Source organism: Mastigoproctus giganteus, chromosome 6 (assembly GCF_048544385.1).
Source record: "Mastigoproctus giganteus isolate SK-2022 chromosome 6, ASM4854438v1, whole genome shotgun sequence".
Taxonomy (NCBI): domain Eukaryota; kingdom Metazoa; phylum Arthropoda; class Arachnida; order Uropygi; family Thelyphonidae; genus Mastigoproctus; species Mastigoproctus giganteus.
This window is the reverse complement of record NC_143580.1, coordinates 114865763-114886630: the sequence shown is the minus strand read 5'-3', so window position 1 is coordinate 114886630 and position 20868 is coordinate 114865763.

The following is a 20868-nucleotide window of genomic DNA, read 5'->3' as shown; positions in this document are numbered from 1 at the left end:
ATTATTATTATATATATATTTTTTTTTTTCCTGCTGATATTCAGGACAGCATCCTGAGTACGGGATTGCTGGTATCCACTGATATTGCACTACCTCCAGTGGATGCAGGATTTTAGTGCACTACCGAAGTGCAGATAGTAGATTATATCCGGCTTCACGTGCCTTGGAACGGGTATCAGGCAGCAGTTGCTCAGGTGTTGGCTGCTCACACCTCAAGTACCGATTTCTTACAGACCAATAGCCCTGCTTTCTGTTTTGGCCCAACTCCAAGAACGTCTTTTGCTGTCCCATCTCACCGACTACTACACAGAGTAACAATTACCATCTTCGCATCAATTCGGATTTAAAACAGGCTGCAGTACAGAAGATGCTATCCACAGATTAATCTCTCTAGCTACTCAGACAGAATCAAGGCAGTATATATCCCGATTGTGTGCTATGGAGCCTCCATCTGGTGTGAAAAGGCAATCCTAGAAAGGAACAAGCACAAGCTTGATTCCATTCAAAGATTTATGTTACTATCGGTTACCAGGGCGTGCTGTACTGTCAGCACCCCTGCATTACAAGTCATTGCAGGATACTTACCTCTCTATCTGGAAGTTATCAAGAGGGGTCTCTTCCAGCGCCTGAAGAAGGGAATCCCAACACAATTGTTAAATCTGCAGTTGAGCCATGCAAATGACTCTAAGAAGGAAAGAAGAAAAATTGCCAACCACTTACGAAACCTCTGGCAAGAAACATGGGACACAACGCCGAAAGGAGCAATCACCAAAAGGTTTATTCCCTCAATAAGTCAGACTTCCCCAAAGCCTCCTCTCTGGTATTCGCCTGGATTGCAAGTCACCTTCCTGCTTACAGGCCATGGATCGTTCCAGCAAAAATTAACAGCCATGGGAATAGAAAATAACCCATATTGCCACTGTGGTGAAGAGGAGTCCTGGGAACATGTTATGCACGAGTGTCTCACTTAAGACAACGCCAGACTTCAATTCCTCACAGAGATTCAAGGAAACCCCCGCAATCAGGAGTCAACTTTACTTCAAGAAGAGGCCACATACCTAACACGCCACATAGCCTTAACATGCTACGCCCAGGCTGTTTTCAATTCTAGAAGAGCAAGACTTGCAGAACAGAATAACGTGGCACCCCTGCGATCCCCGACTGAGGTAGAATAATGCAAGCACCCTGGGTGCAAGATTCACATAGGAGCACCTGCTGTGATTTTCAACTTCCTTCTCCATCCTCTACCTTAGAGGACTGCCTTCCCTATTGGTCCACTCCAACTCCTGTTCCCCACATTCTGACCTCTTCTTCTTCTCTTAATCCCCCATATGCTCTCTTCAGAAAAGAAGAAAAAAAAACCCTTTTATCTTTTTATTTTCTTTTTTTATAGCCTGAACTTTTTTTTTTTCTCTCTCTTTTCATTTTTTTTTTTTATGGCCTCTGTCAGGAAGCTCAGGCAACCCTGGCAGAGGCAGCTAGAGTATAATGGGCAGCCTGGCTCACCTCTCAGTGGCTGTGGCGGGCAACGTAGGGTTCCAGTAGGGCCCCCGCGGCCAAGCAGCCAGACACAACAACAGAACAAAGCACAATACTACATTAACCAGACATTACACTTTTTTTCTGGCTGTGCAGTAGTTCTGCATTTCATCACAGAGTACATATGACGCAGATGTGGGAAACCACCGGTGACACCTGAACCTAAATACTATGCTACTGCTCACATTTCAGGCCCTGATTACACAGGTTCTGTTGTCAAGATAGAAACAACTTGCAAAGATGAACCCAGGTTCTGGAGCCGCTGCAAACAGGCCACATGATACACGAATACATAAATGTCATTGAGTGTGCATACATGCATTTCTTTTACTTGAGTCTTCAGAGTTTTGTTGTGTTTTACAATTTTGTAAGAGAAGTTCCATTTTCTGCTTTATTTTTATCTATTTATGTAAATAAATAAAAAAAATAATAATACCTAAACATCATGACTGACCAGGTACACCCTTTCATGGCAATTGGGCGCCTCCGCAGCCAGGTGGGCAGGAACAGCAGTGCGTAGCACACGCTTTTTGATTAGACCGGGGTTCGAGCCTGTGACTACCAAATACAGCGGAGGATGCGGAAAGGTCAGGGAATGACCACCGCATATCCCGGAACAATATGGCCTTAGTTGCTAATGCTCCTAAAAACCAAATAACATCATGGCAATTGTCTTCCCCCCTCTGGCAGTGCCGTCTTTCAGCAGGATAATGCGCTAGGCCACACCGCCCGGATTGTTCGAGACTGGTTCCAAGAACATGAGAAAGACTTCCAGGTATTGTCCTGGCTTCCTAATTCCCCAGACATCAATCCCATCGAGCATCTGTGGTTTGAAACTCCGATCTGCAGGTCTCAACCAAGGACCTTACAGGAGTTAAAGCATCTGCTGGTTACATGGTACCAGATACCACAAGACACATTTAGAAATCTTGTAGCGTACATGCTTCCTCGCCGGGTATGAGCTGTTTTGGCTGCACGTGGAGAATCAACTCATATTGGGTAGGTAGTCATAATGTTTTGGCTCATCAATGTAATTATTTGTTCGATGATGACTACCAGCACTCTTGAAATCCCCAGAAACTTGCTCTTTAGGCTGCTACTCATTAAAATAGAAGCAGTGCAAGAACCACTTTTGCTTCTGCCTGCAGCTATTGCTAATCTTTTAGTCTGCGAATCCGCCCCCAAACTAGCAGTTTTTCAACCCACCTAACACTGCCTCGATAGCATCAGCAAATATTCTTGCACCGTTTCTATTTAAGCATATTCCATCTCTGCAGAAGCAGTTTCTCCTGTTATCAAGCACAGACCATGCTTTAAAAAAAATTTACCCCATGAGCCTTCCGCAATCTCCCCAGCGCTGAACAGATTGGCAAGGTACTCATCATATACTCCCTCCTATCGAGTCTGGGCTGAATTACAGACACTTTCAAATTTAACCCTTACTTGCGACTTTTTTTCAACACTGCCTATGCTTGTTAAGTAAATCTGCAGATCTCTTACTTTTAAGGTCATTACTGCCAACGTGTACAACAATATCACCTTTTGTGCCCTTAAAAGATGATATCTGCTCTACAACGTTATCAACTTTTGCCCCTAGCAGACATACCCTGGTCCTGTTCTATCTTTTTTCTATAATATATTCCCCATGTCCCTGACAATAGAAGCTACAACAATAACTATCTCCTGTGGGACCAGCGCATTCTGCCTTGGAGATTGCCGTTGTGTTGCCTGATGCACAGGACTGAGCTTTGGCGTTGAGTTGAGCAGCTGAGAGCTTGATGGGCCCCTCATATTAATTTCTTCGAGGGCATCTTCCTGACACCTCAAACACCCATAAGAACGCTGAATTTATGCCTAATTTCTTGATATTCCCTGCACCTAGAACACAAAGGCATCCTCCTTGGATGATGTTACTGTTTATCTCCATAAAACTTCTACTGATAACTTATATAAAGAAATTTATTTTAAAAAATCCATACAAAATAATATACTTATTTTAAGACAATAATTGTATACATTAGAATGTTTTATAGCAGTTTATGAACAGTTTTGAAACTTTCCCAATTTCACTTTACAACAGCTACAGAAAAAAACTGCACCAGCAACTTTTTTTTTTTAGAGAGTCTGAAAATATAATAAACAAATATTAGCAAGTAACTTGCACTGTATAATGCCAAAAATGTATATTATAATTTATAAAATGCAATACAATACCTGGTCTATTTTGACTTGCGATATATTATGAATACATAACACATGGACTTTTCTTGAAAAAAAAAAAAATCTTGGAAAAAAGAAAAAAAAATGGAGTCGAAAATGAAGCCCACATATGCACAACAGTTCACATTTGTTGATCTTCACAGCTCAAGTCAGCTTCGGCACAATAACAATGGTTGTTTCACTTTCACTATTCTTTCACTTAATAAAACATATAGAGCTTAACTTAACCAACTGCTCAAACATACACACATTTATATTCTAAGAACATGAATGGACATCATCGGCTTTGCAGGAAAGTGCCATTAATTGGATTCAAAACAATGCTTAACTCTCTGCATCAGTTGTGCTCACATAGGTTTACCCACCTACTGAATTCAGCCCGGCAATCAACTTATTCATGTGTTATCCAATGGGCAGTTTCAAATAAACCCCAAAATAGTGACCATTTACCAGTAATATATAAATTGTCAACCACTCACCCTTTTGGATTTTAGAATTAGCATTTACCGGTTTAGAAAAAATTCAAACGGTTTTATCTATCACATACAGCTTTATTTTTTATTTATTTTTTATTACACATATTAAGAATTGTTTTCTTAAATATACTTTCCATTTATACGCGATATGCATACTACTTCCGAGAGCATGGTTACCAGTTTGTTGGAAAATGAAATTATGAACCATGCAGAAATCGTACACATTGTGACGGAAACAGTTGGATATAAATAAGAAGAAAGGGATCGAATCAAATTCAGAGCTAAAAGTTTTTAGTGCAACAGCCACAAACATCCAAGAAAGTAAATAGTCAAAGCTTTACATTATATTGACAACAGACTGATTTAACAGTAAACACTTTCTTATGTGTGCTGTAATACCAATATTTTGAGTAATTGTAATAACGAAATACACTTATGTAATACCAGTATTACATAAGTGTATTTCGATACTGTGATATATATTTTTATTTTATCTCCTTCTTAGGATTTATTCCGTTATTACAACGGTTCTCCTCAACCTAACATCGAAAAGTCATTCCTTTATTCTTTTTTTCCACTCTCTCTCTTCTATTTTCCCAATCTCCGTCCACCAGTGCTCTTCTATTCATAGCTGCTCTCAGACCCTCTGAGAGCAGCTGAGAGCATACACGTCCTTCTTGGTTTATCTCTCTTTTTTCCTTCTCCATGGCATCCATTCCATGGTTCCTCTTGAAAGTCGTCCTCCATTCTCTTCATGTGACCAAACCACTCTAATCTTTTCTCCTCTATTTTATCAATGATGGTTTTATGGGCGTTCATTGTATTCCTTATCACGTCATTTCTAATTTTTCAGTCCTAGATTTTCTTGCCGATCTTCGCGAGAAATCCATCGCAACAGCCAATAGTTTATTTATTATTATTATTTTTTTTTGTCTTTCATTTAAGGTCCAAGTCTCACATCCATATAATAAAACAGTTGGTAATATTACATTATATCGCTCACTGGCTGCAATAGTGGCACAACTCAAAATTCTTAGTTGTTTTAACTGATGAGGTTGGGACAGTGGGCTCTACATTTATGCAATAACAGTACAAAGTGAGATCAATATTATCTCCCTACGTGACACAAGTGTCGTTATGCCATCTGAGTTTTTACTCCATCGAGAAGCTTCAACAGTGGCACTTTTTCAGTGCGCCCCAACCTTGGGACTGAATGGACCGCGGTCTATGTGCAATAATGATCCTTTTTTTAGTTGTGCCAGTACTGGAGCGTAATGCAATGCAAATTTATTATTGTAGGGCATACACAAAACGAGTGTGACTGTGCAACTCATTATTATAGAAAAATATTAAAAGATCGCTAAAGTCTGGTCCTGTATTCGTCCCATCACAATATTTACGCTAGCTAGAACTGCCAGAAAGACAGGAAACCCTTTCAAGGTGACAGAGACGAGTCATTGAAATTTTTACAACCTGAAAGGTTTCGCCCGACGCACTTCTATGAAATTTAATGAAAATACTGATGAAGTGAACAATGACATTGCTAGCATTAAAACAGCATTTAGACTCTATTTTATAAAACATCATACAAACAAGATGATTATAAATCAGTTAATGCTAAAGCTAGTAAAACAAGAAAACCTCAGAGTAACGTATCAACTCTGTGGTACTAACTGACAGTGGTAGAGAATGAAAAAGACCTGGGGCTAATTGTGCAGGCAGATATGAAGTTTTCTGAGCAATGCAGACGGGCTGTAAGAGTAGCTCATGGTGTCTTGTCAATGATATACAGGAATTTTTCTAGCAGGGATAAGGAGGTGATTATTCCCTTGTATAAGGCAATGGTCAGGGCACACCTTGAGTACTGTATACAGGTCTGGAGGCCTCATTTCAAGAAGGATATAGAGCTGCTGGAACGAGTACAGAGAAGGGCAACAAGATTAGTGAATGGAACAAAGGGTTGCTCTTACGAAGAAAGGCTTAAGTTTTGCAAATTACAGTGTCTTGAGACTAGGCACCGGCGAGGTGATCTCATAGAGGTGTATAAAGCCTTGAATGGTTTGAGCATGCTCAATGCTGATGGGATTCGTCCTCTTGCTCAGAATAATCACCTGAGAGGGCATAAATTCAAATTTAGGAAAGATAGATGTAGGATAGATGTGCGGAATTTACCTTTAGCCAGCGGGTAGTTGGTTGGTGGAACAGACTTCCATCCCTTGTTGTGGAACTTGATAGCCTAAATAAATTTAAGGCTTAGCTGGACGGGTATTTCGAACGAACGGAGGGGTGAAATGGGAGCGTTTTTTTTTTTTTTTTTTTTTTTTGGCTGCTTGCTTTCTTGCATCATATGACTCTACTAATGCTAATGCTAATGCTAACCTTTGGAAACATTTGTAGATTTCGAATTGAAAAATTCTACAAGAGTTCCATTCCGATTTCGAAAAAGCAAGTTTTGTTCAACAGTGAGCTCCACTGTTTCTTGAACAATAACACAATTTCCAATGTCATGCCAGCTTTTATAAAAGTCAAAAAGCTAATTTATGGAAGGAATAAATTTTTCTAAGAATTACTTAAATTCTTCCATTTTGCTTGTTTATACACCAATAATTACGTACTAACTTCTTGTTCTTATTTATGCTTTACCCCAATTATGTTCTCAAAGATTAAAATGTAGTTCATACATGTTCCTGAGTTTATGAATATAAATAAAGTTCTTGTTTAATGTTTTTTTTTTTTTTTTTTTTTGTCCTCCATCCTAATTGCCTTCCATCTTTAGGAGACTCAGGTCACAAATTTAAGTGTTTGTTGGTGCAATAGTGGCAAAACTCAAAAGGGAGGATTAAAATTTTTGAGTATTCTGGTTACCCATAAGGGAATATTGATCAAGCCAGCCTAATTTTGAGTATCACTGGGTATGACGCGATGAATCGCAATATATTTCAACAATCACATAATTTCTTCAATTCAAAGAAACTAATTTTAAAAGCCAAATTTTCCTCATCGATTATCTCAGAATTACGATTTTCGAATTATGCCACTATTGCAGCCAGTGAGCGACATGTTTGATGTTTAGTATGTTTGATGATGTTTGATGTTTGGTTAATAATATTTTTATTCCATAGCACAGAATTTAACATTCCTGTGACCTTTCTACCTTCACCCAGTCTTCTCTCAATTTCCTGCGCAGATGATCCATCAGCCTGAATAATTGCACCCAAGTATTTGAATTGCTGTATACAGTTTTCACATGCATTTCATCTAAATCCAAAACATATTCACTTCGATTCATGTACTCTCTCTTATTAAAATTTACTGTCAGTCCTCATGTTTTATATTCTTCTAGTAACTTTCTGCCCATGTAATTTGCGTCATCATCGTCCTGTGCTACCGCAACTTGGCCGTCTGCAAAGAGTAGATTGTAAAGGTTTTTATTTTTATTTTATTATTTATTTATTTTTTGTAGTTTCCTACTACCTAACCAAAGTATAAGTTTGGTATTTGATTCCATATTGCTACTTACTTTTGAAAGAAATTATCTCAATGTACTGTGAAAAATAACGGCACCCCAAATAACGGAACATTCGAGTAACAGCATGATGAGATTGAATACATCGAATACAGATATACAGAGCGGATGTCTTGCAGTGCGGAAATAAGAAAACGGCAAGTCACATGATTAGTTTATTTGTTTACTTTCCCCATTTTGAAAGTGAATTCTTCTGCACTAATTTCCCGGATTATACCGTAGTTTTAAATTTAAAACCCCTCACTATGGCTCATAAAGTTAATAAAAGTCATACAGATAAGAAAAGAAAAAAAAAACATTAAAAGCTTAGTGACAAATTTGATGTAATCCAAACTATTTCATTAGGGTCACCCAGAAAGTTAATTCATATACGCAAGTGTATTTGTCTGTAAACTGCATGTGTTCTCTGGTCGATTTGCCAATTTTGCTTGATGAAAACCCCAGTTTCTGGGGGAAAACAAGGTTTTCCCCCATTTTACGAGCTCGGCAACAAACATTATGTTTGTTGCCGAGCTCTTATTGAAGAAATGAATGGGGATATGGTGGATGTGCATAAAAGAAATGTTCTCAGTTTGCGCATAAGAAAGTTGAGCGGCTTGTTTTTTGTAATCAATTTAGTAAATATATAAATCATGTATTATTACTATTTTCTTATTATATTGATCACAACAGAAAGGTAAAGTAGGTGTCATCTTTCAACTGTTATTAGGAGGAAATAAGTAAAGTACATTCAAATACTCCCTGAATGACATTCGACCTTAAACCGGTATCATTTATTTTATTAAACCACAGAAGATCCCTGAAGTAAAAATTGCATTTAAAATTTTATTAACAATTCAGGTACAAATAGTCTGTGGAGAAGCTACCATACCGCCAAATCCGCCACTACGGAAAGGGGGGAGGCCCGAAGCGTTAGAACCTCGGACAGTTGGTTTGGGGTGGTTATTAAAGAGAGCATAGGGAGTCCGTTCGTGAGTCTTCCACGGAAGCCCAGAATTTGTAGTTTCGCTGCTAGACATGAGTAAAATACACACACTGAATAAAAGATACGAATCTTTATTCAGTATTGAATCGAGCTGTTTTTTTTTTTTTTTTTAAGAATAACAGCAACTGTGCGGAGCAGCATGGATTCTATAAGGTGTTTTAGTGTGTTTTGGTTTAATTGTAATCATTTTTCACACAAAATATCGCGCAGCTGTGAATAAGTTGAAGGAAGAGGACTTCATTGTCGAATAGCTCTCCCCAGCATATCCCACACATTCTCAATAGGATTGCGACCAGGAAAGATGGTGGAAATCCGTGCCATGTTCTCTGAGCCATTCTTGAACAATTCTGGCACGATGCGCTATTGCATTGTCATCAATAAAATTACTGTCATCTTCAGGATAAAAGTATAACATTACAGGGTGCAGTAGACCCAATACAAAATTCAAGTACTCCCTGAATGATATTCGACCTTAAACCGGTACCAACGAACCCTGTCCATTCCAACAAAACATTCACCATACCATGATATCCCCTCCAGATATTTGGGTTGTCTTAACAAAGCAAACAGAGTTCAAGACTTCATGCAGTTCTCGCTACATTCTCTGCCTACCATCAATGCAAAACAAGGTGTATTGTGATTCGTCTGACCCCCCATGACTTTCTTCAATTGTTTCACTGTTCAATCACGACGTTCTCGACATTGTTGGAAGCGGATTTTTCTGTTTTTCTCAGGAAAAAAAAAACTTGGCTTCAGAATAGGCAGGCGACTGTCTACACCTAATTTCTTCAATTCCTTGCTCATGTTACAGATAGAAATAGGGCAGTTGTGACTCACTCAGTCACCCTCGTGGATGTGCTCATAGGCATGGGCATTTAAGTAACTAGTAAATTTGATCTATATTCTGAAATATTATCTTTTTGACTAACGCACAGGTAATTCAGATATCATTTGCTGGATGCCCTATTTTTCCATAGAATCCTCCTTAGAGTGCAACGGTTTCACTCTTGAAGTACTGTTTTTCTGATACGTTTAAGTCTTTGAGATGCGGAAGACCAGCTTGCTTTCCAGTTATTAAAAACCTTTGGCATGCTTTTGAAATACCAGTCATGTCTTTCGTTTCTTGAATCGTGACTCTTGCTAAACGTGCACTCACAATTTGACTCTTTTTCAAAATCTGATAGATGACGCCTCTTCCCATTCTGGTTTCAAATTACTGCAGTCAAGCAGCCTATGCAGTCTTTACAGTCAGCGAGGCAACACGTCATCACCCTCGTCACAGTTTTCTCTGCATCTATTTGCATTTATTCTGTCTCTGATTGTCTTAATACAAAGTCCGGTTTTTTTTTTGGTTTTTTTTTTTGCCAGTGTGTATTAAGTTGTGAGATATGTTTAGTGAAGTGAATACAACTTCTTTTATATAATAGTGGTTAGTTAATTATTTCTTTTATATAATAATGATAACGTTGGCGATCATTATACTCCGGCATGTTAATAGGCCAGAGGAGTTTACAATTAATTATTTTTTACAATGAATACAATCATTAACCGCATTTCGAAAGCACGCAGGATTGAACCATGGTCCACTCAAACGGGAGTGCGTTATGCACCATCATGTGCGAGAGTGCATAAGCTCTTAGCTACTTTGGGCCGAATGCTAACAAGATAACTAGTTATTTTTACCTTTGACTTCTATTAAGCACTGAAATACAGTATATTAAAAAAAATTAACGAATTTAAGAAATAAAAATCGCACACACCTGAAATGTAACTTACTGTGTACCGTACATTATCTAATATGCTCCTCTCCAGAGTGCATTTACTCCCAGTTTTTTCATATTTTATCCCTACTGTTTTGTATCCCTAAAAATCTGGTCACCGTCCTTAAGGTTATTTAAACGACAACCAAAAAAAAAAAAAAAAATCCGTTTCTTTATATCAATAATTGTAATAATTAGTTAAACAAAATAATCTACATTCATTACAAGATGAAATTAAGGAGAAAATTAATACGATAACTGTTTCTTCACTAGATGAATATAGCCGAAACACTTTCAACGGAGACATTACAGATGTATATTTTTTAAGTAGTAGTGAATTAAAACAATATATGTTAAATTTATATTCGGATATATATTTTTTTAATCTTCAGCTCCTGCATTTAACCAAATCCATCAGAAGGCGCTAATTAATATTGACAATTCATTATGTTATCTTGCGAAGTAAGAGAACTCAAGAAGTTATCGAAGTTACGGCTTGTATGCCTTTCAGCAGTTAAAAGTTGTGATCTTTGTATTTCTAAATAGCGGTAAGTATATGCTTTTTAATTTATAATTGTTATTTTTATATAGTAAAAATAATCAGTCAGTAATATTTTATTTCTCGTCACGTTTTTCATATGATTACTGATTCCTAATCACCCAACAGTATACCCTACTGTACAATAAGGCTAGGTGAGCACTGGCTACTTTTGCTAAGCAACATTTTAGTTTCTTGTATGAAACATTTTGATTTAAGTGAGAGAGAGCGCAAATACATTTTTATTTTCGTTGTTGCAGCAACTAAAACGATTCTTAGTTTAAAGTGTTCCATTCTTGAGGCAGCAAAATGGTTTCTTGTATGAAATGGGAAAACTCACAAGTTTGAATTTATTCACGTAAAACACCACAATACGCAGTGAGCAACCGTTGGTGGTGTTTTCATTTACAAAGCTATGCCTGTTGTAAAAGTAATTTATTTCCTGAGGTGGAAAGAAGACCAGCGTGCATAAAATAATCTGCAGCCGAACAAGCAGTGAGAAATGATCGAAGCTGTCGATATTCAATCGGAAATATATTTTTTAAAAAATTTCCTTGATAGCTTCTTAAATCTTCGTTTCTAAAAATAAAAAAAAGAAGTGTTATGCCAAACAGGATATTACAACATAAGCATTGTATAATACTACAATAAAATGCTTATGTTGTAAATATACAATGTATAATCATACGTACGTAACAAGTATTTTAAATAATTACATATTTCGTACAGAAAAATACGTTATACGTCATGATAATATCAAATAATTTTAAAATGTTAATAAAAACGCTATTTTCTAGAACTATTTACAATGAGCAGTCATTTTTACTGATGATAAAAGAAAAAAAAAAAAACCTACTATGGCAGATCCACTTTATTACCATCCAATAAAGTTAAACATCTGTAAATAGGACTATTATGTCCGTAGTCGGTTCAAGAAATCCAATTACATAGTTTGAGCGCTCTTAAAATTTCCTGAGGAACTTTGTAAGAAATGTAAAGAAGCAGTTGGCTAAAATGGTATCATATAAAAACGGTTCGTTAAAATGGTATCATATAAAACAATGAATCCTAAACCCATTATAATTCTTCGCTACTCTGAGGTGTTCAGATGTAGTCACTGGCGCAGAGAAAATTTTTTCTTGTCGAGGGAAATGGAATCGAACGTTCTACAATTATGTAATATAAAATAATTCTTAAGGGATGTTTATTCCTTTCAGCCACCCTCGATGATGCGCCCATGGGCATGGACATTTAAGTAACTAGTAAATTTGATCTATATTCTGAAATATTATCTTTTTGACTAATGCACAGGTAATTCAATTTTTTTATTTTAGAATTTATGAAACTGCCTCTTTAAAAGTTCAAAGTGGCAATGAGTATGCTGGTAAAACGTTTGCATCGTACTTCCCTCGTCTTAAGGATAAAAGCACTTTCACATTCTGTCTCTGCTAAATCCATTACTAGACGAAAAATCACGAATATTAGCAACTGTTGTGTTCAAGTGTGTGTGCATGTTTATTGTACAGTAGACTGTCGAAATAGTGACACCCCAAATAACGGAACATTCGAGCTCGTATGTATACATACAGCATAGATGTCTTGCAATGGCGAAAAAATAAAACGGCAAGTCACGTGATTACTGTATTTATTTACGTTCGCCATTTTGAAAGTGAATTCTGTACTGATATTACGGATTATAAACCCCTCACTATGCTCCTAAAGTTAATAAAAGTCATATAGAGAAGAAATGGAGTACAACATTAAAGCTTAGTGTCAAACTTGATATAATCCAAACTATTACATTAGGGTCATCTGGTAATTTCTTACATATACCCATGTGTATTATGCCTGTAAATTGCGTGTGTTTTCTGGTCGATTTGCCTGTTTTGCTGGACGAAATCCTCCACCTTCTGGGGAAAAAATCTTGCTATCTACGTCTAAGATAATTAAATCAGCCACGGAATGAATAAAGCATATAAAAGTCCCTTCTGCCATCGAGGGGATTCGAACCCGGGCCTTTACAACCCGGTGTGAAGAGGACAGTGATGATACCACTGTGCTACGTGCGCAGACCAAATTTGATATAATAAAGAAAATAGAACGGGGCGTAAGAAGGAGTGTATTAATGGTAGAATATAACATTGGATCGTCAAGATGTTTATGTTTTTTACGTGCAATTAATAAAATTGCATTCTTAATCTCTCTATTTCTTATTTAGCCTCATTATTTCTGCATTAAATTTTTTAAAAATAAAACTTTCTAGATAACAGAAAAATCGAAATAACGGGCACCTTGAAAATCCGAAGGTGCCGTTATTCTGAAAGTCTACTGTACTACCAGTAAATCATCACCGCAACGATTTAATTCCCAGTGCGCGCCTAACCAAACTTAAGTTGAGCAGCTGTTCAATTTGGTGATGAGCATAATCGAAAGATTAATAGCTGCTAGCTACTAACATTTGAATGATATAATTTAATTATATTATTGGAATGGTATAATCGAATGATTTTGTCATAATCGAATGATTTTCCATAATCGAATGAATCATTCGAATGATATGAGTAAAATCGAATAATTATATATATACATATCAATGGGTTTTTTAATGTAACTCTTTAAAAGAAAAGTTTAAAGAATCACATAGAAAATAGGTAAACAGTAGATGAAATGGTTTCGGTGAAAGCAAGATTAATAAATTATGTATGACAGATGCACCTAAAAGCGCAAAGCAGCATTAAAGGATGCAAGAGTATATGTAATTTGTATTAATGTTAAATTAAATTGGGTAAGTATAAATGAATATGAAAGTTACACAAGGTCCCAGTAACTATAAGGGTGAGGAAAATAGAAAAAGAAGAGTCGTAGATTAGTGAAAGATAAAAGAATATTAATATCCTAGAGGTTATGATGAATTAAGTAAATTATGGGTTGAATTGCCAAGCCAATATAAAGTGGGGGAACTGTAAAGAAAATTAGTACAACAAAATATTAATAAAATGCAAATAAAAAAAAATGAAAATGGTATAAAAATAAAATTAAAATGGTATAGCTGTCATCAGATATTGGGGAAAACAATTTTAGTAAAAGGTCTAATATAGGTAATGCAAAAAATGCTTGATCTGATGTCAGCAGAAATAAATATTGATACATGATCAGATATTTCATCAGGGAATTACACCTGACCATGTATCAGGAACTGCGTTTCTATACTTGCCCATAGTAGTAGAAGAAAAGTGAAAGGCCAAAAAAGGAATGAAATGAAATTAGCACTTTTTAATACAGTATGGACAAGGTAGTCCCATATATATATATATATATATATATATATATATATATTTCAAGTAAAAAGTATGCTAACGAGCTTTGTGTATAAATTAAAATTAAAACTAATGAATATACCGTATATCCTGGTAGCGAAATATGTTGTGAAAAAGGGGAGAGAAATGAACAGGAAAAAATAATAAAATGATAAGATTTGAAAAGATTAAAACGATATCAAATAAATTTTGAAAGATTTTGGAAAAGAAGACCAAGGTGGAAATAACATTGCAGTGTCTTTCATAATTTTTGTATCTTCATCAGAGGTCATCCACCAAAATAATGAAAAAGACAGCAATGCTCTTACTTCTGTCTTTTTGTGAATAATGAAATAACCAAAATAATGAAAAAGACAGCATTGCTGTCTTTTTCATTATTTTGGTGGATGACCTCTGATGAAGACACAAAAATTATGAAAGACACTGCAATGTTATTTCCACCTTGGTCGTCTTTTCCAAAATCTTTCAAAATTTATTTGATATCGTTTTAATCTTTTCAAATCTTATCATTTTATTATTTTTTCCTTTTCTTCCCCCCCCCCTTTTTCACAACATATTTCACTCCCAGGATATACGGTATATTCATTAGTTTTAATTTTAATTTATACACAAAGCTCGTTAGCATACTTTTTACTTGAAATATATTTTCTATATACATATACACATTATGGCTGTAGGGTACGATTTGCTATTGCAGTGTTTCTGATCCATAAGTTATGATATTGTAATTCAGACTTACTCAAATTCAACTTAAATTTCCCACCCCCCGAACCATGTCATATAGCTTCTGTATATCATTATTCTTGACTATATATATATAGTCAAGAATAATCAAATCAGTTCGTTATATTTCCATATAACGAACTGATTTCAAGGGGCCTGGGTTTGCATTGTTCGCACCTCTGGCCTTTAGCCATAAATCTGATACTGCAGAAAGCGCGAATTAAGAGCTAAAAGGATTAAGAATTAAACCCTTTAAATTTTAAGAGCTAAAGGGATTAATTCCACGAATTAAGAACATTCTATAATTTAATGGTTCCCGTAAAACCCTACAGGAGGAAACTGGCCAATCACGGCGCAGGATATGGAAAGTTTTGGGAGAGGCTTTTGCCCAGAAGTGGGTCAGCAATGGCTAAAAAGAAGAAATAAAACCTATACACTACTGTACCTAGAAGCCGTGCTAGTCTATCTATGTGTCCATAGCCATTGGCAAAGATTAAGGCATATTGCCGACGCGGACATTGGCTCTGGTCAACCTGTTTTCTCTGTAAAAAAAAAAATAATAATAATAAATAAATAAATAAAATTGCTTTAAAATTTGGTGTTCCTGCCAGTAGTGTGTTAACCATTCTGAAAAACCATATTTCGATTTTCAAAATGTTTGAGGAAACAGGACCCAGTCGGAAGAGTGCGAAATTATGCCTTTCTGAAGATGTAGATGAAGCAGTTTTTTAGTGAATGACGTTGATTCGAGACAAAAAGGTGCCGATATCAGGACCATTAATAAAAGAAAAGGCTATGGAGTACGCATCTTTTCTGGGGCATAAAACATTCCGAGCCAGTTCTGATTGGCTGGACAAATTTAAAGAGCGCCATGGCTTACTCGAAAAAGTTATTTCTGATGAAAGTGGAGTTGCAATTGAAAAAGACTGTACCCATTGGAAAGAAACAGTTTTGAAAAAAAATTATGGAAGACTACGAGCTCAAAGACATGTTCAACGTTGATGAAACATCTATTTTTTAAATGTTTGCTGAACAAGACACTGACTTTTAAAGGCTATAAATGTTTAGGTGGTAAAAATAGTAAGGAGAGAATGGTGCAAATATGGCTGGTAATGAAAAACTGAAGCTTTTGGTAATAGGCAAAAGTAAACCACACCGATGTTTCAAAGGAGTAAAGTTGCTAGATTTGGACTACAACTACAACAAAAAAGCTTGGATGATAAGTGAAATTTTTGAATAGTGGATTTTAAATTTCGATAGAAAGATGACGAAAGAAAACAGAAAAATAGCGTTGATTGTCTACAACTACCCTGCCCACCTTCACTCGGTAATTTCGAAACTTACAAGTGTGAAGCTTGTTTTCTTCCATCCGAATACCTCCTCTAAACTGCAGCCAATGGACCAGGGCATTATCAAGAATTTGAAAATGCGCTACCAATGGCGCATACTGAAAAAATTCTACTGAGAATAGAAACCAACCAACCTATAGATTTGCGGATGTGCATATCAGAGTTGGCGAAATTGTGGAATAAAGATGTGACGGAAATAACGATTAAGAATTGTTTCGCAAAAGCATGTTTTGACAAAACGCTAATTAAGAGCAATGAGAGAGATGAACTACTACAAGACATTGAGAAATCTTGGGAAGAGAGTTCCAAGCGAGGTTTGATCAGTGGAGAAATTGTTCTTGACGAATTTGTAGGAGTTGATAACGATGTCATAGTAGCCGAATATCCGAGTGACTCCAACATTTTGGATAGCATTCAGAGAAGTAGTGACAATATCGACGATGAGTGGGATGAAAATGAGGGCAATATTAAACCTTCCAAACAAGAAATGTTGGCAGTATTTGAAACTTTGCATAGAGGCCTTCAGTGGGAAGAAAATGTAACAGAATACAGTATATATTTTTAGTGTTTAAACAAATACGAACATTTTTATGAACGGTGTGCAGTAGAATGCAGTGTATAACAAAAAATAACCAAATATTTTACGAAATAATTCTTAAAAGTGTACTAGTACATTGTAAGTAAGTAGTCATTTCTTAATATGTATGTATTAATAAATGAATTATTTTAAAATGTTAGAAAATTTATTCATTTCCATCTTTTACTATATTTCTGAATTTACAGAATTTTTCATTGTTGAAAAGGTCATATTTCTTTATAACGAAATTTCTGTTTAACGAATTTTTTCAAGGGAACGATCGATTTCGTTATACTGTATTGAGGTCCGACTGTATATATATCCCATTTCACGCGCACTGGCGATGAAACGGTAGTAGTAAAGTGTAAAATGTATTCGTGTCAAACGGCACCAGGGGTTTCCCCCATCTCCGCGTAGTATACGCTGTCATGTGAACACTGTTGATGCCAGAGATTTAAAAGTGTATGGATATTGTACATGTCTACTGTCGTATACTGTTGTTCATCTGGTCATTTAGCCGCTGGACTCCTACTGAGGCCCAACGTTGGCCCCGTGGAGGCAGACCAGATACACCAGTATTACAGTTATTTACTTAGTAAGTAAACTCAATGTTAATACTAAACGATAGTAGTATTAACATTGAGCTTACTTACTCAATCCATTCAAGGCTTTAAACAGCTCAATCAGATCTCCCTATAGATACCTAGTCTCGAGACGCTGCAATTTTCAAAACAAGCCTTCCTAGATAACAGCACCCTTTTGTTCCCTTCACCAATCTGGTTGCCCTTCTCTGCACCCTAAAATGAAGCCTCCAGACCTGTATACAGTACTCAAGATGCGGCCTAACCATGGCCTTATACAAAGGGATAATCACCTCCTTATCCCTGCTAGCAAAGTTTCTGTATATCATTAACAAAATCCCATGAGTTGTCCTGGCAGAATGTCTGCACTGTTCAGAGAATTTCATGTCTGACTGCACAATTACCCCCAAGTTTTTCATTCTCCACTACATTGAGTGTATTACCACAGAGTTGATAAGTTACTCTAGGATTACTGCTACCCATGTGCAATACCTTGCATTTGTCAATGTTAAACTTCAGCCCTTTCCTCAGCCCATCGACCCAATTTTTCGAAATCTTGTTGCAGTAGGTCCCTTGATGACCTTTGTATCATCTTCAAACTTAGACATTAAGCCTGATATACTTTCATCAATATCATTGATAAATATTGAAAATCACAATGGACCCAGCATTGAACCCCCTGGGGAACTCCACTCGTAGCATTAGTCCACAAAGAGTAGTGTCCACTGATAACCACTCTCTGTCTTCTTCCACTTAACCATCCATTTATCCTTAGCAGTAACTTGCCCTTAATGCCACATTGCTCGAATTTGTACAGCAAAAAGTTGAAAGAGTTGCTTGCTACAACTGTTTTATCGCCAGTGGTGTTCTTATTTATAACTTAAACTTTGTGAAGTAGAAAGAAAACCAGCGCTGTATTAGCAAAACTTTTGCAGCCCAATAAATTATTAAAACAGATAATACTCTTGGAAATATATTTTTGAAAGAATTTTCTTAGATAAGTTTCTTAAATCCTCATATTTAAAAAAAACAAAAAAAAAAACATTGTATGGTAAAAATGGATCCAGATCGTTATTATCTAATAAATTTGACTATTATTGACCATAAATAGACTCCGGTGGATAGCAAAACAACATCTCCTTCATATCACAGATAAAAAGATAACTGTGAGGTACATAAGAACAGTTATCTTTCCACCTTTACTCTATGCTGCTGAAATTTGGGCGTCAGCGGCACCGTCAATAAAGAAACCACTCTTTGCCACAGAATTCTGGCTCCTAAAGTGGGCCAACAGGAAGCACAACCTTCCAGCTCAGATTCGTACCACGCAGCTTGCCAACTCTCTCGGAATTCCACGGCTTCCCACCTTAGTCGACGACCAACGCCTCCTAGCAACAGTCAAGATGATAACAGGCATAATGGCAACACCTTCATTCTGGGATACCTGTGGCTGGAGGATCCCCCCTGCTGCCCTTAGGGCCAATCCCGAGCTCTACTCGCATTCAGCACGACTCCATCTCTCGGACAGGTTCCTTCCTCAGCAGATGCTCAAGCAAACCCAGGCACTGGACGCCGACCTCAACAAATTCGCTGCTGACCGGACTTACCGGAAAAAAATTATGACGAGTAGGACTCATCAGCAATGACTGATGTGTACCTTGCATCTGTTCCTGTCTGATTGAGCTGGTGCTCTTATCTCGATGTTAAGCCAGCTCAATCAGATTAACTCTCGTAAGGAGTTCTCTCCTTTGTATTATAATGTTTTCTTTGTAAAATTACCGTTTTGTAAATAATTGTTCAATTTTCCCGGAAGTTTGGGAAACTGTAAGCCCCTGGCTTTATGGCCGTGAAGGGTAATAAAGATTATCTCTATCTCTCTCTCTCTCTCTAAATAGGACTGTTATTTCGTAGTAAGTTCGAGAAATCAGATGTTAAGGTTTTAGGCGCATCAGTGACTCAGAACATATTGCGCCGTATGGTGTGTAAATTGCGTGTGTTCTGTGGGCGATTTTAACTGTTCGCTGGACGAAAATTTTTCTGTCAAGTTTTCTGGAGGAAAACCATTCTGCCCTCGCTTGAGACGGATTAACTCAGCCATGCTGTGAAAAAAACCATAAAAATCCCTCGCCTCATCGACTGGATTCGAACTCAGGTCTTTTCCACCGGTGTGGAGAGGACCTGCGAGGACGGAAATTCAGATGAGATAATTTGTCTCGGAATTTTGCGAAGGACTTTTTAATTTTTGTTGTATGATTTATAAAACTGCCTCTATTGCATGCAGTGCCTGCTTGAGGTAAAGTACAGTGCCCCGAGCGGTGTGTGCTTTTCCTGAGGTACCGTTTTTCCTTCTGGTACTCACCCTTTTGATCATGGAACCTCAGGTGATCGCCCGAGGCAATTCTAATTGCATGTATGAATTACTGTGTTTTTTTTTTTTTTTTTTTTTTTTTTTTGTTTTTTTTTTTGTGTCCTGCTCCCGTCATCCTAATTAATAAAGCGCAAGCACATACTACCTCTCTCTGTGAAGGCCATTATTTTACTAGAATTAAAAAGTTCAAATATTAGCTACTGTTCAAATATTGACACTATAAGTGAAATATATAACTGAAGAAAATTATGGAACTGGCATAAAATTTGTACTGCTTTATTGCGAATGTATTTACATATAATAACTACTGCAGACCAGCTAAAACTTTTATTTAATTAATGATCCATTTCTTTAATAATTTATTTTATTATATTTTTTAAATGATAGGCCCTGTTTCCCTAATGTAAGCCCATGAGATATTAGAAAATATCAGAAAGCGGCGTTCGTTGGTATTTTGGTTGTATTGTTTTGTTTTAATTTAATATTTTTTTATGTTTCTATTTACCGTATGGTTTTATTTATTTATTTATTATTATTGTTTAAAATTTTGTAATCTGTATTCGTAACACAACGAAAGGAATGTTTACTGAATAAGGAAGGCACCTGGGGTGGATGGGATCTATCCAGTTACATTAAAGGAGGCAGCAAAGGAAGTAAGCAAACCCTTAGCCATAATTATGAGAGCAGCCTTGGACACAGAGGAGGTCCCCATGGACTGGAGATGTGCAAATGTGTCCCATATTCACAGAGGGGGATCAAAGGGTGACATGGGTCAAATTATAGACCTGTTAGTCTAACTTTTGTTCCAGAGAACATTAGCATTAGCATTAGTAGGGGTATATGATGCAAGAAAGCAAGCTTATGCAGCATCAGCCAAAAAAATCCACTTCACATAATGGAGTCACTGGT